At 40.4% G+C, this 23374-nt stretch overlaps 1 protein-coding gene across 1 annotated transcript in view; it reads left to right on the top strand.

The window, feature by feature from the left end:
• The first annotated feature begins 6137 nt into the window (after positions 1-6137).
• EPHA3 (EPH receptor A3) overlaps positions 6138-23374 on the top strand; it is a 686746-nt gene continuing 669509 nt past the window's right edge. The window contains 2 exon segments of the mRNA XM_043510261.1: positions 6138-6209; positions 6955-7065. The gene's annotated coding sequence lies outside the window, so the exon portion shown is untranslated.

Below are 23374 nucleotides of genomic sequence, written 5' to 3'. Positions count from 1 at the left end.
TGAAAGCTAGAGGCATGTAGGTAGGAATAGCGGTCAGTAGGTTTCCGATATAGGGTGGTGTTTATGTGACCATCGCTTATTAGCACCGTAGTGTCCAGGAAGTGGATCTCTTGTGTGGACTGGTCCAGGCTGAGGTTGATGGTGGGATGGAAATTGTTGAAATCATGGTGGAATTCCTCAAGTGTATCTTTTCCATGGGTCCAGATGATGTCATCAACATAACGCAATTAGAGTAGGGACATTGGGGGACAAGAGCTGAGGAAGCATTGTTCTAAGTCAGCCATAAAAACGTTGGCATACCGTGGGGCCATGCAGGTACCCATAGCAGTGCGCTGATTTGGAGGTATACATTGTCACCAAATGTGAAATAGTTATGGGTCAGGACAAAGTCACAAAGTTCAGCCACCAGGTTAGCCGTGACATTATCGGGGATACTGTTCCTGATGGCTTGTAGTCCATCTTTGTGTGGAATGTTGGTATAGAGGGCTTTTACATCCATAGTGGCTAGGATGGTGTTTTTAGGAAGATCACCAATGGACTGTAGTTTCCTCAGGAAGTCAGTGGTGTCTTGAAGATACCTGGGAGTGCTGGTAACGAAGGGCCTGAGGAGGGAGTCTACATAGCCAGACAATCCTGCTGTCAGGGTGCCAATGCCTGAGATGATGGGGCGTCCAGGATTTCCAGGTTTATGGATCTTGGGTAGCAGATAGAATACCCCAGGTCGGGGCTCCAGGGGTGTGTCTGTGCGGATTTGTTCTTGTGCTTTTTCAGGGAGTTTCTTGAGCAAATGCTGTAGTTTCTTTTGGTAACTCTCAGTGGGATCAGAGGGTAATGGCTTGTAGAAAGTGGTGTTGGAGAGCTGCCTAGTAGCCTCTTGTTCATACTCCGACCTATTCATGATGACGACAGCACCTCCTTTGTCAGCCTTTTTGATTATGATGTTTAATGATTAATTTGCCCTGGCATTCGTGGCTCTCCTGGATATACTTCCAAAGCCTTTGCAAAAGGTTTCTGGGGAGGGCAGCCTTATTCCATCCACCATGGTAGGACACTTTACCACTCCAGGCCAGTAACACGTACTCAAGAATCATTGTAGAACAAAGCATTGCAGTGTATGTTTGCTGGCGTTCAAACAACATCCGTTCTTTATCTCTTTGTATTATCCTCAGCAGAGTGATATCATTCATGGTCATCTGGTTGAAATAGGGTGCTTTTCTTAAGGGGACATTCAGAGGTGCCTGTTCCTGCTGGGCTGTTTGCCTATGGCTGAACAGAAATGTTTCCCTCTGTTAGCCACGCGGTGGAGGGAGGCAAATTGCGACTTTGTAACGAAAGCACATGTGCTATGTATGTAATGTTAACAGCAAGGTTTACCGTGAAAGAGTGTACCCATTGTTCTATAAAATGTGTCTTTTCAAATACCATTGTCCCTTTTTTTTTCTCCACCAGCTGCATGTGTTTCAAGGATCACAGGATCTTCTCCTTCCTAGAGGCTCGCGAAGATTAGAAGGTGAAAAAAACGCACTCGCGATGAAATGTTCTCTGAGCTCATGCTGTCCTCCCACACTGACAGAGTACAGATGAATGCATGGAGGCAGACAATGTCAGAGTGTAGGAAAGCACAAAATGACTGGGAGGAGAGGTGGCGGGCTGAAGAGAGCGCTGAAACTGAAAGGTGGCAGCAGCGTGATGAGAGGTGGCAGGATTCAATGCTGAGGCTGCTGGAGGATCAAACTAATGTGCTCCAGCATAAGATTGAGCTGCAGGAAAGGCAGCAGGAGCACAGACCGCCGCTACAGCCGCTGTGTAACCAACGGCCCTCCTCCCCAAGTTTCATAGCCTCCTCACCCAGATGCCCAAGAATGCGGTGGGGGGCCTCCAGCCACTCCAGCCCAGAGGATTGCCCAGGTAACAGAAGGCTGGCATTCAATAAGTTTTAAACTTTTAAACTTTTAAAGTGCTGTGTGGTCTTGTCCTTCCCTCCTCCACCACCCCTCCTGGGCTACCTTGGTAATTATCCCCCTATTTGTGTGATGAATTAATAAAGAATGCATGAATGTGAAGCAACAATGACTTTATTGCCTCTGCAAGCGGTGATCGAAGGGAGGTGGGGAGGGTGGTTAGCTTACAGGGAAGTAGAGTGAACCAAGGGGTGAGGGGTTTCATCAAGGAGAAACAAACAGAACTTTCACACTGTAGCCTGGCCACTCATGAAACTGGTTTTCAAAGCTTCTCTGATGTGCACCGCACCCTCCTGTGCTCTTCTAACCACCCTGGTGTCTGGCTGTGCGTAACCAGCAGCCAGGCGATTTGCCTCAACCTCCCAGCCCGCCGTAAACGTCTTCCCCATTACTCTCACAGATATTGTGGAGTGCACAGCAAGCAGTAATAACAGTGGGAATATTGGTTTCGCTGAGGTCTAACCGAGTCAGTAAACTGTGCCAGCACGCTTTTAAACGTCCAAATGCACTTTCTATGACCATTCTGCACTTGCTCAGCCTGTAGTTGAACAGCTCCTGACTGTCCAGGATGCCTGTATATGGCTTCATAAGCCATGGCATTAAGGGGTAGGCTGGGTCCCCAAAGATAACTATAGGCATTTCAACATCCCCAATGGTTATTTTCTGGTCTGGTAAGAAAGTCCCTTCCTGCAGCTTTTGAAACAGACCAGAGTTCCTGAAGATGCAAGCATCATGTATCTTTCCTGGCCATCCCATGTTGATGTTGGTGAAACGTCCCTTTTGATCCACCAGTGCTTGCAGCACTATTGAAAAGTACCCCTTGCGGTTTATGTACTCGCTGGCTTGGTGCTCCGGTGCCAAGATAGGGATATGGGTTCCGTCTATGGCCCCACCACAGCTGGGGAATCCCATTGCAGCAAAGCCATCCACTATGACCTGCACATTTCCCAGGGTCACTACCCTTGATATCAGCAGATCTTTGATTGCATTGGCTACTTGCATCACAGCAGCCCCACAGTAGATTTTCCCACTCCAAATTGATTCCCGACTGACCAGTAGCTGTCTGGCATTGCAAGCTTCCACAGGGCTATTGCCACTCGCTTCTCAACTGTGAGGGCTGCTCTCATCTTGGTATTCTTGCGCCTCAGGGCAGGGGAAAGCAAGTCACAAAGTTCCATGCAAGTGCCCTTACGCATGCGGAAGTTGCGCAGCCACTGGGAATCATGCCAGACCCGCAACACTAGGCGGTCCCACCGGTCTGTGCTTGTTTCCCGAGCTCAGAATCGGCATTCCACCGCATGAACCTGCCCCATTAGCACCATGATGCCCACATTGGCAGGTCCTGTTCTTTGAGAGAAGTCTGTGTCCATGTCCTCATCACTCTTGTCACCGGGCTGATGTCACCTACTTGCCCAGTTTCACTTTGCCAGGTTCTGGTGTTGCATATACTGCTGGATAATGTGTGTAGTGTTTAATGTGCTCCTAATTGCCAAAGTGATCTGAGTGGGCTCCGTGCTTGCCAGGGTATGGCGTCTGCACAGAAAAAAGGCGCGGAACAATTGTCTGCTGTTGCCTTGACGGAGGGAGGGGCGACTGATGATATGGCTTACAGGGCTGGCTTACAGGGAACTAAAATCAACAAAGGTGGTGGCTTTGCGAGAAACTGAATGGCCGCCTCAAGGATAGAACTCAAAACTGGGTTTAGCAGGCTGTTGATTTCACAGAGGAAGGGAGGGAGGAGAAAATGAATACAAAACAAATCTGGTCTATTTCTTGTTTTGAGCCACTTCATCTATCTTTATAGATTATGCTGGCTGCAGACGTTGCAGTACAACTGCTAGCCATCATCATCTCCTGAGTGCTCGGCAGAAGACAGTGCAGTATGACTACTGGCCATAGTCTTCTGCAGCTGCAGATTAAAAGACAGTGCACTGCCGGTAGGACTCAATCGCCATGAGACGAAACAAGGAAAATGACCTGGCTGAGTCACTCCCATGTTTGCCCAGGCGCCCAGTTAAAAGAGCACCCAGGACTACGTCGACAACGGCTACCAGTCATACTGCGCTGTCTGCTGCCAAAAGGCAATAAACTGCTGCTGTGTAGCAATGCAGTATCATGTCCGCCAGCACCCAGGAGACATATGCTGACAGTTAGCTGAGCGGGCTCCATGCTTGCTGTGGTACAGCGTCTGCACAGGTAACTCAAGAAAAAAGGTTTCAGAGTAGCAGCCGTGTTAGTCTGTATTCGCAAAAAGAAAAGGAGTACTTGTGGCACCTTAGAGACTAACAAATTTATTAGAGCATAAGCTTTCGTGAGCTACAGCTCACTTCATCGGATGAGCTGTAGCTCACGAAAGCTTATGCTCTAATAAATTTGTTAGTCTCTAAGGTGCCACAAGTACTCCTTTTCTTTTCAAGAAAAAAGGTGCAAAATGATTGTCTGCCCTTGCTTTTTCGGAGGGAGGGAGGGAACGGGGGCCTGATGATATGTACCCAGAACCACCACAACAATGTTTTAGCCCCATCAGGCACTGGGATTTCTATCCAGAATTCAAATGGGCGGTGGAGACTGCGGGAACTGTGGGATAGCTACCCATAGTGCAAAGCTCCGGAAGTTGACAGTTGCCTCAGTACTGTGGACACAGTCCGCCGACTACATGCACTTAAAGCATTTGTGTGGGGACACACACACACACACACACACACACACACACACAACTGTATAAAAACGCTTTCTACAAAACTGACTTCTATAAATTTGACCTAATTTTGTAGTGTAGACATACCCTAACTGTAATATTTCTCATCAGTTTTTTAATTGCCTCATTTTTCTTGCAAATGAATTAGGTGTGGCAGCATCAGCAGGAACAGAAATCTGTTTAGTTGTTATGGTTTAAGGGTTAATTAGATGTTGCTTAGTGCAAAAAGACTAGTGCTAAAAATGCAGGGATCTCTTGAGGTTTCAACCTCGTGGACTTGATTCTGCTGTCCCTTTCAGCATTCTACATCAGGAGTAAAGCACTTTGAAGTCACAGGGATTACATTAGTATAAATAGCATCAATGAGGACAGAATCAGGCCCTATATCTCTATTTATTTAACATGCAAGGAAAATTGCAGGATACAAGACCAATTTTTCTCTCTTAACCCGTTACCTAAATGTTATGTAACTGGCTTTGAACCAAAACTCTCAGCTTAAATCTCAGTTCTTCAAGGTATTTAAGTATGTAATTTTAAAATTTGGAGTGGTCCCATTGAGGCCAGAGGGAGTTTCCCATGCTTAAAGTTACAAACAGGTATCTTGCTGAATTGGGGCTTCAATCACAACACTGTTAGATTTCATTTCACTTGACAATGAAAGAGTAAAAGAAGACAAAAGAAGTATGCTGTGCGAGAATGCTCCTTTCTATAGAGTTGTTCCTCTCTGTCTTTGGGAGCAGCCTGTGTTTTTTTTTTTGTTTGTTTGTTTTTTAAATCTAAGTTCTTAGTGTGCCATGAACATAACAATCCCAGGTCTGTCTCAGTCAGGTTGGAAGACTGAATCAGAGGCTTGATTCCATTGTGGGTAATTTCCAGACGGCAGGAACAAGCAAAGGCTAAATCCATGGTCTTCTAGGGCATGCTGTTGAATCTGAGAAACAATGTGGCCTAAAGTGCAATAAGCTTTATTTCAGTGGACTTCAATGGACAGTGGTGAACCAGCAGAGCAGCGGAGTAGATGTATTACTGGTTAACTGACAGTCTTCTGAACTCTCAAGTCTGTCCTAAGGCCAAGAAATGTACCAAATTGTTCCAATAAATAAATAAAATTGCAAAGAATAGATAATGTACCTACAGTATAACATTTTGTGCTTTCTCTATCCTTAAAGCATAAAAGCTTTTTCAATAACTACTAAAATCTTCAGACTAGACTACATTATCTTCAAATGCATTTTCTCTTCCAAAATATCATGAAATGATGGAGTTTGTATCAAAAATCTGGAATCATACAACAAAGGAATCTTTAAGTGGTATCATTTTTATCATTGCTTCCTGGGGAAAGCAGCACAGAACTGGAGCCAACTTTGATATTACTACAATAAACCCACCCTCTTCTCTTCACACCCCTCCACCAGCAAAAAATAAAAATCACATTTTGTTTGTTTGCTTCTTAGACCTGATATTGATCTCACACTGGTTTCCCACTTTAACTTCAATAGAATTATTCTTGATTTCATACTTGAGAGCAGAATCATGCCCTTTTAGGTTAGGTAAGTGTAACTTCTCATTCTTGTTTTCCAAATATTCTGTGGTAAACATTCCACCAACTACCGATAGTAGATGGGATTCAGATTTTGTGTGTGTGTGTGTGTGACCATGTTCTAAAAGAATAAATTAAAAGTCCTGGAACCATGGTCCCCAATATCTTTAGCATTAAAGATGCATACAACAAGATTAGCAAACCTTTTTTTATGTGTCATGTGAAGGTAATTAGGGGGTACTTGTAAGTAAGCTGTATGGTGTCAGCTTCTTGCTGTCCTTACTATTAAGCCTGATTCTGCCACCCTCCATTGCATTGCCTGGTACCTTACTCCATCAGATCTCAAACTGACCTCATGAAGATTTCTCCTGTCAGTCTCTGTGTGAACGTTTTTCTGCATGTTTTGGAGACTGGTTTCCATGAGCATTTTTGCAAATAACAAATTGCTTGTATAAACCAGTCTCAAAAAAATGAAGAGTTCTGAATAACGTCAAAGTGAATGTGTGGATTTTCACCAAATAAACATGGACTGAATACTGAAGCACAGAGGTTATGTAACTTTCCCAATTTCACACTGTTTGTCAGTGGTGGAAGTGGGGATGTAACTCATGCTCCTGACGGAAAGAGGTCCCTGTTCTAACCACAAGACATGCTCCCTCATTGGCTCAAGGAAGAAAAGAGAAGAGGATAATCTTTACCCAAGTTAAGGATGATATCTAACAAATTATTAACTGAAAACTCCCCTTTCGTTTCAGATCCTGTGATGGACTTTCCCACCACAGCTTAGCCTTCTTTGCAACAGGCTGCTGATGTGACAGTAACTGCAGAGCTAGGTTGGAGTGTGGTGGCAGTACCCATGAGTTCAAGTAGGTGCTATATTTTTATTAACTGCTATTGTTTTGTACAGCTTCCTTTTTAATTTTGTTTCCCAAAACCTGCATGGTTTTAAATAGCCTGAAGTTGTTGACTTCAGGAGATGTGGAAGGCACAACTGTTTTCTCCGTGACTGAAAAGACAGAGATCGGATGGTTGGTGAATTAGAGAAAAGGAAGTTTATTGTTATACCTGATTCATTGCTGGATGGTTTTGCTGTAAATTGGTTGAATAGGCTAGTCCGATTTTTTTTTTTAAATTTGGCTAGTTTATAGAGCTTGAGAGGGGATTCATTGATCAAAATTCATATTAAGTAAATAACATTTTTATTCTTGTCAACAGTGATTTTTAAAATGTTAATCTATGTAATAAGATTGCAGGAATATTAGTGTATGTGTCATTCTGAAGCTTAAAATGACTGAGTCCATGTGAAGTGACGTAAGCATGGTTGAGAGCTCTTTGTTCAGAATATCACCATGTTCAATCATTACTGGGATTCACGTCCGATTTTTAAGTTCTCAGCCATTTAGGGCTTTGTTATGCAGGTGACTTTATTTAACCTATGAAATAGTATGGGCTTTCACTCACTAGTATTCAAATAAGTGCCCTAATTCATGCATGGTGGAACACCATTGACCTGACAGATGTCAGTCATCACTGTTTTTAGGGCTTGGTGACATTTTTTACACTTTTTTTTATTTTCAGCAAAAAATGCAGATGTGGCAGCACTGAAACACTTCCCAGATCGGTGTCAGTTTTCCAAATGGTTTCAGCTGAATTTTTTTTTAATTAAAATGTTTTGACATTTTTTAAATAAAATCTTTTGGTTCTCAATGACCTTTTTAAAATGTTCTTAAATTTTATTTTAGCCCACTTTCTAATTTACATGCTCAGATGTTTCAAGGTAAGTCAAAGAAAATGTTTTTGTTTGATCCAAAACTATTTTCAGAATTGCCAATGAACTGGAAAAGAATTCACTCTACTATTGTTGAACCATTGCCCCATAGTGTGACATATCCATAGACAAAGACAAGGTCCCTCTTTTGAAAGACTCCAGTGCTGAAAACACTGGTATGTGTAAAGTTACTTATTCCATATCAGCTCTCCCATTGACTTGGCTCATGTATGCATCTGCAGGATCAGGTCTGAAGTTACATCAGTGACACATGAGACAGGGTGCTAAGCAATAAGGTAAAGGGGTAAAGAAAGTCAATGGTCATAGCAAGCTGATTTTTAGTTACTTAGCACTGTAACATCTTGAGGTTCCTTGAGCTATACCAGGGATGAATTTGGCCCCAGATCTGAAATTATGTTAAGCTTCTTTTTGCCATTGCTGATTCCAATAAACAGGTAGGAACTGGTTTATGCTGTGACAGTAAGCTCTATGAGAGAGGTGATCTCAGTTTTTCAGCACGTTGGCCATACCAGCCAGAGGCATGAGGATACCAAATGCAACTGAAAACTGTATTTTTCAAACAAAATCCACAGGTCATTCGAAGTGTGATGCCCTTAATCTTATGATTTTTCAGACTGCTGTGCTGAGTTGTAATTGGGATGTGGTGGGTGGGTGGTGTTTTTGTTTGTTTGGTGTTTTTTTTTTTTTTTTTGAGACGATAGTATGTCTATGATACAGCTACAACAGTTCGCAAACACTTTATAGGATATATCACCACAAGGAGTATGACAGGCTGTCAAGGTTCCTTCCCCACTCTGAACTCTAGGGTACAAATGTGGGGAACTGCATGAAAGACCCCCTAAGCTTATTCTTACCAGCTTGGGTTAAACGCTGCCACCACCAAAGTGTTACACAAAGAAAAGGGGAAGTGCCCACTTGGAAACATCTCCTCGCCAAAATATCCCCCCAAGCACTACACCCCGTTTCCTGGGGAAGGCTTGATAAAAATCCTCACCAGTTTGCATCGCTGAACACAGACCCAAACCCTTGGATCTTAAGAACAATGAAAAAGCAATCAGGTTCTTAAAAGAAGAATTTTAATTAAAGAAAAAGTAAAAGAATCACCTCTGTAAAATCAGGATGGTAAATACCTTACAGGGTAATCAGATTCAAAACATAGAGAATCCCTCTAGGCAAAACCTTAAGTTACAAAAAGACACAAAAACAGGAATATCCATTCCATTCAGCACAACTTCTTTTATCAGCCATTTAAACAAAACAGAATCTAATGCATATCTAATTAGATTGTTTATTAACTCTTTACAGGAGTTCTGACCTGCATTCCTGCTCAGGTCCCGGCAAAAGCAACACACAGACAGAGAGAACCCTTTGTTTTCCACCTCCCTCCAGCTTTGAAAGTATCTTGTCTCCTCACTGGTCGTTTTGGTCAGGTGCCAGCAAGGTTATCTTAGCGTCTTAACCCTTTACAGGTGAAAGGGTTTTTCCTCTGGCCAGGAGGGATTTCAAGGTGTTTACCCTTTCCTTTATATTTATGACACAGGCCTCCAGCGTAAGGTAAACCACACATGTTCAACAAAGCTTTATTTTTAGAATGGCCTTCACAGACTTGTTTTTATGCTTTGATGTTGGCAAACTGTGAAGATAATCATTATCTTTCAACTATTTTCCTTGCTTTTCTATATTGATATAGAGCCAGATTCTGCTACTCCTTCTCATGCTGAATGGCATTTTATTCCACAAGTTGCCCCATTCATTCCAAGGGGTAAGGGTATCACAATTTGGCACATATTACTGAATTGTAATTCAATATACACACATACTTTTTAGCAGGGAAAAGGAATAAAACAGGTCTTTCAACAATAAGCTGTGTAACTATTTAGGGAAAAGATGTAAAAAATGAAATTTGGATAAACAGACACATGTTATAACAGGGTCTTATTCAATACCTATACGAGTTCCTTGCACCAGGTAAGTTTCATGATTGCTACAACATCACAGCATGCACCATGTTGGCAGACCCCACGAGAGCAAGAAACTGGCTCTGAATGTGAAGGATCTAAAATTTAATAAAGGCAGATTTAAAATCACTTACAAAATATCCCTTTGACCATTTTGGGCATTAAGCACAAATACCTTCTTGTAGTTCATAAGGGAGAGTTGATCACTGTTTTAGGTTGCTATTATTTGCGTCGTTGTCAGAACAATCAAGCTTAAAAAACAAAAACAAAACAAAAAACCCCAAACCCTGGTAGCTTCTTTCCAGGGGATGTTGGGTACTGAAACATATTTGGCAAAGAAATCTGGTTCTTGATGTAAAGAGTAAAATTGATGTAAAGAGTAAAATTGGCTTAGATCCGTCAACTCTTGCTTAGCTTTACTTTGTAGTCTAGCTGATTTTTGCTTCTGTCTTTTCACAGCTTCCATACATATTGCAGGGATGTCTTTAAAATCCTGTAAGAAAATCCCAGTCTTTTGAATGGTTTACTGCTTTGACAGTTCAATCTATATTATGTGGAGAAATTAAAGCTAGGTGTCTAGAGTTTTTTGCAATAGGGTTTCAAAGAGGATAGAGAAGGGAAACCCTTCCTATTCAGATGTATTGGCAAGGAGTGGGTGATCCAGAGGATTAAAAATGCTACATCTTAATTTTTATTCTCAACCATCTTCTTTGGTTGTGTTTTCATATATCAGTATACAGCATTTATTTTATCTGTATGGAAGTTATAACCCAGTGGCATCAGAATAACTTCACAGAAGCTCTAAAAACAAAAAAGCCACAATATTAAGAACTTCTCATTCCATAAATAATGTGTTTCAGACAGAAATGTAATTAAGTTGTCTTTGCCTTTATGATCACCAGAAAACCTATTTGGCTGGAGAGGAAAAATTCCTGAAGTCTTCTATAAATTGAAATACTTGTAAAAATATTTTTACCACATAAGATCACTGTATCTGAAACAGATGAGAGGAAAAAATTTAGTTTTGCTCCTTTTTTGTTTTTATTTGTGTACTTTGTGCATTTGACGACATTTTGTGTGGAGACAGTATAATTGTTTTCCTGTGGTGGCTGATGTGCTTGCAGGCAAACTTCCTTTTAGACACCTTTTTGTCCCTCTCAAGCGCACCCCTTTGAGGACAGGTTTCAGTATCTTCACTCTTCTCTGGGTGAATTCATGCAGTCCAACCATGCTTAAAATTAATCTCGGAGATGCTGTCCCTGTTTACTAACTCTGCTAACCCACAGGTCCCTGTGAATTTGGCACGTGTAAGGCCTTTCATTCCAGGAACCCGTGACAGCAGCTGCTTAAAATGATTCAAAAATGACTTCTTCAAAACAAAGCCTTATTTATTCATTCGCCCCAAAGGTATATAGCAATCAGAGAAAATGACTAACAATGAAGGGCCACATGAACATTTTCTCTTATCTAACACTTAATCTTTCCTTGTGAGCTGTGGTAAGTTCCATTCAGCCCAGCTATCTCTATTTGAGTTGGGAGAAGCAGACTGCCCTGCCACAGTGCGGCTTCTGTGATTGTCTCCTCTTGTGTCCTTGTCAGCGCTCACTGATGCTCCCTGAGTAGCCATGGCAATCCACTCTACCCGCCTGTAGCGATGTGATGACTCACCGGTGCTTCCTGCTGGTTGTCTCGGGAATTAGCTCTTCCAGCTCAGAGCACCCTCTGCAGGCTGGTGTCCCGTCTGCTGCTGGCCCCTGTGTCCCTCCCATATCCTGGTGCCCCTCTACATCAGGGTTCTGCCTTGAACAGTAACCCACGCAGTCCCTGGGTCCCCCCTCCCCGGGGAACCCTCACCTTCTATCCCCACCTTGCCTCAGTGGCTACTGCCAGTCATCATCTAACTCCTGCTCACTGGGGCACGCAGCAGTCTGTAAACCACTCATCATCGGCAAGGAGGGTTGGGACCTGCTGCCTTTGCCTAATCTTGGGCTGCCCCTCTGCAACCCCAGTACCTGCTTCGGATCTTCAGCAAGGCCTGCAGCCTGGGGGTTCTCCAGGTTGGCGCTCCCCAGGTCCTCTAGCCTACCCTCAGCCCTGCTCCACTCCAGGTACCCTTTTCTCCCAGGCAGCCAGTCCTTTTCTCTCCAAAGCGAGCGACCAAGAGAGAGTCCTTTTGAGTCCTGGCTCACAGCCCTTTTATAGGGCCAGTGGTGGCCTAATTAAGGTGTGGCCCCAGCTGTGGCTGCTTCCCCAATCAGCCTAGCCTATTGGATCCCCAGGACAGCCCTTTCCCAGGGCTGTTTTAACCCCTTCAGGGCCAGAGCGGGATCACTGCCCTGCTACACCGCCCCACTTTTCTAGGTGTGAGGCTCTCTAACACAAATCAGATGTCAAGAATTATAACCTTCAAAAACCAGTTGGAGAACACTTGAATCTCGTTGGTCACTCGATTACAGACCTAAAAGTGGAAACAAAAAACCTTCAACAAAAAAACTTCAAAACAGACTCCAAGGAGAGACTGCTGAATTGGAATTAATTTGCAAACTGGATACAATTAACTTAGGCTTGAATAAAGACTGGGAGTGGATGTGTCATTACACAAAGTAAAACTATTTCCCCATGTTTATTCTCTCCCTACCCTGCCCCCACTCTCCTGCTGTTAATAGCTCACCTTACCTGATCACTCTTGTTACAGTCTGTATGGTAACACCCATTGTTTCATGTACTCTGTGTATATAAAATCTCCCACTCACTGTATTTTCCACTGCATGCATCTGATGAAGTGAGCTGTAGCTCCTGAAAGCTTATGCTCAAATAAATTTGTTAATCTCTAAGGTGCCACAAGTACTCCTTTTCTTTCTGCGGATACAGACTAACACAGCTGCTACTCTGAAACCTAACCGTTTTTAGTATTCTTTTTGCTCCTGGGCTTCAGCATGGGAAGAATAAACATGGCCAGCTTGCTGGGATACAACTGGGGAATTATGGTTTCCTCAAGGTCTATATTCTCTGGATTGTACTTAATCTTTGCCATTGTTTTGTTTCCTGTTGGTTTTTCCCCCAGCATCCTCCACTGATTTAACTCCTTGGAGTAAGGCAGGATAATACATAGGTAACCTGAGGAACATAAGGTATTTATTTAAAAAAAATACAAATAACTACCTCATTCTCCACATTTTGTAGGGCCAGATCCACCACTACTTATGCAACCGCCAGCTTGGCAGACACACTGGGGATGGAACCAGGACACTACTGAGCAAGAACCATGAAAGGCTACAACTGAGCTAAAGAGTCAAGGCTTTCTAGCTGGGGCTATAACAGACTTGTATCCTCTGTGCATTGGGCACAGAGGGACCTGTAACAAACACTCACTCACCAGTGGGTTACACTTATACCCATTAATAGCTTGACTCATGCGAGTTATCTGACTGATGTTAGTGTAAAAATACTCACATGCCTAAGTGGTGGAAGGTTTTGGGCATGTAGGGTAAATCCTGTGACGTTTTATGAATGTGAATATTCACACAGCCTTGGTCGGACAGTTTCTCCTTTGTTGTGTGTGGGTCTTTCACCCACTCACCCCGGACATTAATTAATTAATTAATTAATTATCATAACACCTATATGAGATAAGTAAGAACTATTATCCACATGTTATTAGATAGGGGAGCTGGCACATGGGAAAATTATTTAAACTCATGGAGGCTGCACAATAAATCAATAGCAATGCTGGGAATGGAACACACCCAAACTGGCTCCCTGTTCTCTGTGTCAACCACAAAAACATCCTTCCCGTTAACCCTCCAGGGCAGCTTTAGTTTTGGTTGCATGAATTGAATGGGTAATATCCACAGTGTTCCTAACATATATGCAGAAAAACAGGTATGTTAATTCTCTCCAGAGCACTAATAAATTGAATTTGATTTCAAAACTGTCTTCACAGTAAAATTTTACAAAATCAAAATGTGGTGAACTTGTCAGCAGGTGTGCAGGTGAATATGCTGTGGTAACAACTGGACACTTTAGAATGTTCTAATATATTTTTTCAAACAAGTTACATTGACCAAACATATAGTCATTAAAAAGTGTTTCAGTTCCTTTTGTAAAAACATGATTTTGCTGGTTGTATTTGAGAACTGTAAGCTTTCCTTTTAGCTGGATGGGGCAGTGAAAGGGTACACTAGCCATATTTTCTAAAATTTCCCACTGGTGCAGCTCCATTTGTAGCAATGCTAATATAGGCAGGTGCTCATGTTTTAAACTCTCTGACTAGGTCGAAGCAACATAATGGCTAAAATGAATGGCAGCCACCAAAACCCTACACCAGCATTGCCGGCATTGCTACAGATGAGGTGGTGGGGAGCAACAATGGGGAAAATTAAGGCAAATAAGTTGACTATGAACAAGGGATGTATGTGCACGCACACATGCATATGAGTGTGAAAAAGCAAGTCTGGACTCCGAACAATTTTATCCAGCCTGACCTGCACTTGAGAAAGTTTATCCCAGAAAGAGGACTCCCCCTCCTTCACTCCCTGAAGGCATTCAGCTCAAGGAAACCTAATAGCTCCCACCTGAACTAATGAAATGGTGAAGAGCGATTTTGACTTTAATCCTCCAGAACCAAAGCTGGCTAATTTTTAAGGCTTCATATAACAATGGGGGTCCCTTCCATCTGAATTATAGCCATATGGACAAATAAAATATACTTGCTTTGTAGATTGGTTACATATCTTTTCAAAATAAAACAGACTGAAGATATATTTAAAATATATTCGATAGTTTAAAGAAAATGTGTCTAGCCACTTGGGTGCCCTCTGGGGGCACTTGGTGCATATAAAAGAAATAATGGCACCTGCACATAATATTGGAAATCTGAATGAACCATTAAAGCTTCCTGCACTGCATTTGATTCCTTAGGAGCCTGTATCATTCCATACTCTACTCCATGAGGGGCATTAATGGGTTAAAATTCAGTTTTGCAAGAGTCTGGGTTTCATCAGATGAAATATTTTTTTCATGCTCTGTTTTACAAAGTTAGCATTCAGTGGTTACACATGTATTGACCGTATCTAAAGTGAAGCTGAAATAGTTTCGCTTGTGGATATGAATACTTAGCTTGAGAGTAGTTTTACAAGTAGGTCCTCTGCTCACTCATCCCTTGCCCTCTCCCTCCTTCCCCTGCCCACAGTCTTGGCTGCAAAGCAGAGTGTTACCAGACCTGGATGCCTGCAAAGAGCTGGAATACCACAAGGTCTCCCTGTTATCTTTCAGTCTGTGGTCTTGGCAAAATAAATCCCAGCCTATAGAACTGAGCTGAAAAAGCAACACTTTGTGGGTGTTAAATTGCCCGAAATTAAATCGTGAAACAATGTGCAAAAGAAAAATCATAATTTTGCATAGCCTTACTTAACATGTACCTCTGCCATAAAGTACTGAGGGGCTTGTAAGAAGTATTGATCAAGTGCCTAGCTGGTTATAAATTGGATTGAAATCTAAAATAAGGATAAAATATACAGTATGTCTAAGATATAGTTATGGACAGATTTTCCTGTTTTTTGTTTTGCACATCTTAATTATAAATATTGTTGCAAGAGATATTTCAGTTTTTAACTTTTCCAGAAAGTCCTAAGGACTTGAAATAAGGGCTTTGGTATTTCCAACCCCAAGCATTTAAATATCCCACATCCCCAATTATTAGATTGACTTAAAAATCTGATTTTTAAAAATAATGTTGGTGTTCTTTATTTGTCTTGTTGAATATTTAGGGTACAATTGGATTATGTTTCCAAACTTTTCTCTGCAACTGTGACAAACTTATTTTTAATGAAAGATGAGATTCTAAACTAATCCTATGCTTCCAAGAGCTGGTGCTTTTAGAAAAATATTCAATATTGTGGGATTTGCAATAAAATTGTGAGTTGGCAAAGCTGGGCTTGTAATAATAATAAATGCTAACCTGTTTCTTTTACTCTCACTAGTATTTTCTGCCACTTTTTAGATCCAGAAGGGAAAGTGGTAGTAGGTGATGATTTTGATCACTGTATATTAGAAACTCTGGATATTGAGCACATATGAGACCTACTTTTGTTGTATGAGGGACAACCCACTGGCTAACTGGGAGTCAGATCCAACTCATGTTGAAGTAATTGATTATCTTTCCATTGGCTTCATTGAGTTGGGTCAACTACTTACTATAGAAGAGGAGGGGAAGGGGCAATGGGAAATAAGGTAGTACATTGGTGATGGCCTATTCTCTGTGTGGTTATGTCTAAATGAAGAAAATAGGTAGTTAGCTAACATATTTTTAAAAGACAGTTATAGACAGTTTAAAAACTTTAAAGCATATTAGCTGATCATAGGCAAGCCCTTGGAGGTTTGAATTTATATTAATGAAAACATGTTGGCTAATACACTTTTTAGCATAACTTACTTTTAGTTTAGATAAGGCCTACGAGTGCTGCTTTCTCATCTTTTCTGTTTACTGTTCCTTCTTTATTCTGTTTAAATGAAGCTTAAATTGCTGTATCCATACCACCAGTTTGCTCTGCTAAATAACCCCTCTGGATATGTTCTCTGAAAGGAACACATTACCTTGGGAAGTGTTGTTTCATTGTGGTAAGAAACAGCAAATTTCCCTCCCAGAGCAAAAGATGGGCTAAGTGACAGTGATAGGGAACTTTTAAAACTTGCAGTTGTCTTCTGTGCCTGGGGTTCTTATTAGGTATTCAAATAGAATTCCCTGGGACACTCCCAACCCCTTAAAAAAGCAAACTGGGGAAAAAACAGTAGGCACCATGATATTTTGCCTCATTGACTTGTTCTGGCATTTCAAAATGGAGATGCCACTCAATGGCATTTGGCAAATTTTAAATTCTGAACAGCAAACCTGAAATTGCAGCCAAGACGGTGAGTATTAATAACAATTCAGGGCAGAAGTTAAATTTCCCCCCTTGTTTTCTGAGTGGCATTGAAGGAATGATACAGCAAACCACAGATGCTAAACTTTTAGCTGTTGCTATGTCTTTCCTGAAGTAGATCAATGAAAGTTAAGTAAATCCTATAATAGTAATTTCCTCACCTAATTTCCTCATCTAGAATGAAGGGATCTTTTTTTTTTTTTTCCTTTTCAGGATAATAAATCAGTTGAGTGTGCCATTCTAGGAAATGCTTATTTCCTATGGGGTTACTTATATCGTCTAGATTACATATATTTTCCCTCTCCTCTCCTTTTACCTGAGGCTGAAAGTATCATGCAGGCTGGGTAAGAAGAAAGGGATATTTATTCTGTGCCTGTAACCATCACATCCATATGTCATAGCTTGACAGATGAACTTCCATTTAAAAATAATCCTTGCAGTTTGAGCCAAGATATGCTTATTTTTAGAGCTGTCAAGTGATTAAAAAAATTAATTGCGATTAATTGCACAATTAAAAAATAATTGTTTAATCGTACTGTTAAATAGAATACCGCTTATTTAAATATTTTGGATGTTTTCCACATTTTCAAATGCATTTATTTCAATTACAAAACAGAATACAAAGTGTACAGTGCTCACTCTATATTTATTCTTGATTACAAGTATTTGCACTGTAAAAAAACCAAAATAAATAGTATTTTTCAATTCACCTAATACAAGTACTGTGGTGCAATCTCTTTATCATGAAAGTTGAACGTACAAATGTAGAATGATGTACCAAAAACCTGCATTCAAAAATAAAACAATATACAGTTTTAGAGCCTGCAGGTCCACTCACTCCTACTTCTTGTTCAGCCAATCGCTCAGACAAACAAGTTTGTTTACATTTGCAGGAGATGCTGCTGCCTGCTTCTTGTTTACAAGGTCACCTGAAAGTGAGAATAGGCATTCTCATGGCACTATTGTAGCCGGTGTTGCAAGATATTTACATTCCAGATGCTCTAAAGACATATGTTCCCTTCATACTTCAGCACCATTCCAGGGGACATGGATTCCATGCTGATCACGGGTTCTGCTCGATAACAATCCAAAGCAGTGCGGACTGATGCATGTTTAGTTTCATTATCTGAATCAGATGCCAGCAGCAGAAGGTAGATTTTTCTTTTTTGGTGGTCTGGGTTCCCTAGTTTCCGCATCGGAGTGTTGCTCTCTTAAGACTTCTGAAAGCATGCGCCGCACCTCGTCCCTCTCAGATTTTGAAGGCACTTCAAATTCTTTAAACCTTAGGTTGAGTGCTGTAGCTATCTTTAGAAATCTCACATTGGTAACTTCTTTGTGTTTTGTGAAATCTGCTGTGAAAGTGTTCTTAACATGAACAACATGTGTGGGTCATCACCAAGACTGCTATAACTTGAAGTATATGGCAGAATATGGGTAACATGGAGCAGGGGATATAGAATTCTCCTCCAAGGAGTTCAGTCACAAATTTAATTAATGCATTATTTTTTTAATGAGCTTCATAAGCATGGAAGCATGTCCTCTGGAATGGTGGCCGAAGCATGAAGGGGCATATGAATGTTTCACATATCTGGTACGTAAATACCTTGCAATGCAGGCTACAAAAGTGCCATGCAAATAGCTTGTTCTCACTTTCTGGTGACACTGTAAATAAGAAACGGGAAGCATTATCTCCTGTAAATGTAAACAAACTTGTTTGTCTGAGCAAGTGGCTGAACAAGAAGTAGGACAGAGTAGACTTATAGGCTCTGAAGTTTTACATTGTTTTATTTTTGAGTGCAGTTATGTAACAAAAAAAAATCTACATTTGTAAGTTGCACTTTCATGATAAAGAGATTACACTACAGTACTTTTGAGGTGGACTGAAAAATACTATTTCTTGTTTCATTATTACAGTGCAAATATTTATAATGAAAGATAATATACACTTCGATTTCAATTACAACACAGAATACAATATATATGAAAATGTAGAAAAACATCCAAAATATTTAATAAATTTCAATTGGTAGTCTATTGTTTAGCCATGCGATTAAAACTGATTAATCACAATTAATTTTTTTTAAGTTAATCACATGAGTTAATTGCGATTAATCGGCAGCCCTACTTATTTTCATTCTGATAATGTTGCCTGGGTTTGGTACACTTTTTTTAAAAATAAATTTAGGCAAATGATGATGTTTTCAAGTGTCTCAAATACTTTTGTCAACTTTTTTTTGTTTTCTCTCTCCCTCCAGTATAGTGGAGATGTTCAGCAGGAGTATCCCTTTGTGACTGTATGGTTTAATGGGAGGAAAGGGGGAAATGTCTGTTTCCTACCACCATTCACCTGCAGGGAAGCGTATCCTGATCAGGAGGTGAACCCATTCAGACAGTCTGTTCTCCAAAGTTGCTATAGTAGATTCCCTTCCCTCTTTGATTCTCGCTTTCTCTGTATGACATAATGATTAGAACCTTTGGAGCTCAAAGTTCTGAAGCAGCATGCTGCCTTATCAGTGGATGCTTTGGGTCTCCTTAAACTTATGATAACATGAGCTACCTTAGATGGATGGGAATAGAGCACTTTCCCTTAGTGTGGTGCAGGACCTAGATTCCAAACTAAGCAGTGTTCTGCAATCCCTAAAATAGGTAGGTTGATGAGACAGAAATTGGAGAGTGAATCTCCAAAAGACTGGAGGTAATGTTACTCCACAACTGGAGAAAGACTGAAATCAAGATAAACTCCTAATTCGTCTAGGTCTTTGTGCCCACTGGAGTTCTTGGTAGTTTATAGCATTGCTGATATCTCAACTCTAGCAATCTAAGTATTTAAATACCTTATATTTTTAAAGTTATTTTTAGGTTAATAAAAAAAACCTTATTTTTGAAGGGGCAGGTTCTACTTCTTTTAAACACCTTCAGTGCCTTGATTTTTCTCTTTGTACAAGTAGGCCCTCTGGATGGTACCACCCTCATCCAGTCTCTAAGAAGTCAGGTGTAGTATACATGCCAGTTGGGTTCATTTAAAGTCAGATTGGCCTGGTTACTTTGATTACTCCAGGTTGCAGTCTGGACACGACTTCCCTATCAGACCAGACACACATCTCTCTTCTGGCTTCCTCATCATATGAATCGCAGCAGGTAGCATTTGGCATGAGATCAGAAATCAACACTTGATGTGGACACAGCCGCTTACTTTAGCCAGCAAAAGGAGGTGCCAGAGAGGACAAGTAAGGTTACCCTTGTTTGATTATCTAACCAGCAAAGACCGGTGGGAAGACTGGCATGGACAGGGCATACACAGAATGACCCATTACATAGCTTGTAAAGGATATTGTTGTACTTTTTCAGAGACAGCTGAGAGGAGAGAGGACTGGGTAAACGGGCAGGACCTCTTATTCTGCAAAATAACCATGCTTAGATGTGACAATCATGTTAGGTCCTTGACTGGTGGCAGAACCAAAATACAATACACCAACAAATTTAGAAACAGTGTCTGAACCACGGTATCTGTCAACATAAACTACGCTTGGAGTCAGCCTCGTCATACCCTCGTTACAAACCATGGGGAAAAAGCTGTAGTGTAGATGATTCTTTTGTCTTTATATAGCACCTGACACAATGAAGGCCCTTAATAAGAAACATAAATAATTGTTTGTTGCAATACACTACTTTTAAAAACATAATTAAAATGAAAGGCAAAACACTCAGGAAGCTTATGCCTATTTAATGGGAAATGTGTTTGGACTATTATTGCAATGACAACAAAAGTCTAATATTAAATTGCCATTTAACTTCTTGCTCCATTTTAAATAAAATTCCTGAGCCTAAACATTTGTATTACTTTTTGTTTGATGCTTTCTATAATTGGTGCTGCTAAAATCTGAACACTGGTGTTTGCTTTAAAATGGCTACACAATGCATCTAATCTAGAGTAGTTTGAATGTAAGTGATATCAATATACAAATGCCATTTAGTAACTTGGCATCAGATGCCTTCTTCCAGCTTAGTAAAAGTTGTAAGGACTATGATTAAGTGTTGACATTTCTATTCCTCATTTGCTGTTTTCTTCTGAGGAATCTCAGTGCGGTTACCCCAGTGTTATTTGGCTATGCTGACCCATAGGGCTTTCTTAACCTTTTTGTAACTTAACTGCCAATCATGAGGCTGGATATAATTACTCTTTGGTGATGAAGTAGACCTTTTTTTTCCCAACTTTGAAGGCCAAAAGATAGCCTCAGGTGTTTAGTTAACTGCTTGAACTTTTCTAATTGGTACAAACTATCACCCAACAGCTTTGCTATTTTAAATTTCTACACTTTTATACTAATGTTATTCACTGATATATGATATCAGTATATGAGCACTGAAGCTCAATAAGATTGTGAGACATCCCTTGAGGCCATAGAACCAAAATTATATAGTAATAAATAACTTCGTATCAATGCATTTAAAGTTTGTGACGCATTGGCCAATTTAATGCTTAAAATTGGATTCTGCTGTGCTCCTTTTAAAATGCCACTGAAGTGTTATCACTTTCACCTTACCAGTTCATATGAAAACATATTAGGGAGCTCTCTGTTAACTCCACAGTTGCAAGATAGACTTGAGATACAGAAAATGTCACAAAAAGATTAATCTTTGTTATAGAACTGTAAGTGGGTTTTACTTAAATATTGACTTTTTTCAGTCCTATAGCACATATTATGTTTAGTTAATGACAGTAAATATGTATTTATTGATTTAAAATAGGTGGAATGAAGTATGATCACAGGCTAGTAATTTTCTGCTGCATGAGGTGAAGCAGAGATGTTAATAGAAAATAAATGTCAAGGCAAAGGCTAGGTATTTATTTTCAGTTCAGGAGACATTGATCCTGTGACAACATTCTATTTCAGTGACTTTATTTTTATTACACTGAATGATTGATCAGTAGATGTAATATGAACATGGTACATTGTGATACTTCTTATTGGATCAACACATGCCAGTAAGTTAGAGTATACAAATTTATTGGCCTAAAATGATCTTTGTGTAATATACCTATTCTTTTTGAATAGTAGTGAAATGCATTTTTACAGAAGCTTTATTCTACCTTTCTTCTTTTGCTAAACTCTGATTAACATAGAAAACAGACTATGTGATTCAGCAATTGGAGTTTTGAAGTATGATGTACTTGTATTAATCAAACATACTATATTCTTAAGAGGGAGGATTTTCTTATGGTTCATGCACTGGACTGGGACTCAGGAGATATGATTTCAGTTCCCTCCCACAGGCTTCATGTGTAACATGTGTCTCATAATCTTTCTGTGTTTCCATTTTCTGTTTGTAAAATGAGGATTTCCCCTCCCCCCTTTTTATGTAGCCTCCTTAAGCTCTGATACTGCAGATGGATACCTAAACTTGTCCAGAGCCGCATAGGCTTCAATGTGACACTACAAGGGCTCAGGAATCTGCATATGTGGAGAGTTGCAAGATTGCACCGTCAGATGCCAAGCTCTGCAGGACATTGACTGTCTTACTATGTGTGTTGTACAATAATTGGCACAATATGATTGTGATCTCAGCTGGGGTATTTAGGCATTGCTGTAGTAAAACTACCTTGAGGTTTGTTTAAAGCTAATTGGTTTCACAAACAAATATGTCCTTCAATTTGGTGGGTTCAGATTCTAGTTCATGTAATTATGTCTTTATATTGTTAACTTACAACTATATGAAGTTTATATAGTTCTTGAACAATAAAGCAACTATATATTGGTATTTTTTATATTTTCATATAAACATCATAGAACTGCACTTATATGAGTCTGATTGTGGTTTAACCTCTGTTTTTACATCTGTATAACTTTTTCCTTCCATGGAAATAACAAGACAATAAGTAACCTGAAAACGGGGAGTCAAGTAAAATAACAAAAGTGAAGAAATAATTGTAGGCACACAGGGAATTGGAGTAGATAATAAGAAAGGATATGAAAATAGTCCTCCATTCTATCAACAACAAAAAACTAATTGCTGGAAGGGCTGGTTGAGAGACCAGGAATGGATTCAAATTGCTCACCATTTTGTTAGTGGCCCGAACTAGCTCAGGTCTATAATCACAGAAAGCTTTTTATGAGTGATTTATGGGAAAGAGTTGGCTATCTTAGTGCATTCCTGGGGGGAAAACATGGCCACTGCTAAAGCCACCCATTACATCTGGCACTGTAGACAGATGGATAAAGATTTGGGTAGAGATAGAGAATGAACTATACTTCTAACCCTAGATCTGCTCCCTCTCTCCATGACAGGGCTTACAGAAGCATAGCTTGCATTGCAGTATCATTCTGTCCATATTAGCCTGCAGACTTTTGGCTGTCCACTGACTAGTGCTTAGTTAGCTCTGTCTAGTCAAGTGGATCATGCACAAATAAAGGGAGAACAGGAGTACTTGTGGCACCTTAGAGACTAACAAATTTATTTGAGCATAAACTTTCGTGGGCTCCAGCCCACTTCATCGGATGCATAGAAT

The sequence above is a fragment of the Dermochelys coriacea genome, chromosome 1 (genome assembly GCF_009764565.3).
Source record: "Dermochelys coriacea isolate rDerCor1 chromosome 1, rDerCor1.pri.v4, whole genome shotgun sequence".
Classification (NCBI taxonomy): Eukaryota; Metazoa; Chordata; order Testudines; family Dermochelyidae; genus Dermochelys; species Dermochelys coriacea.
Note: the sequence above shows the minus strand (reverse complement) of the source record. Positions and strands in the feature narration are given on the sequence as shown.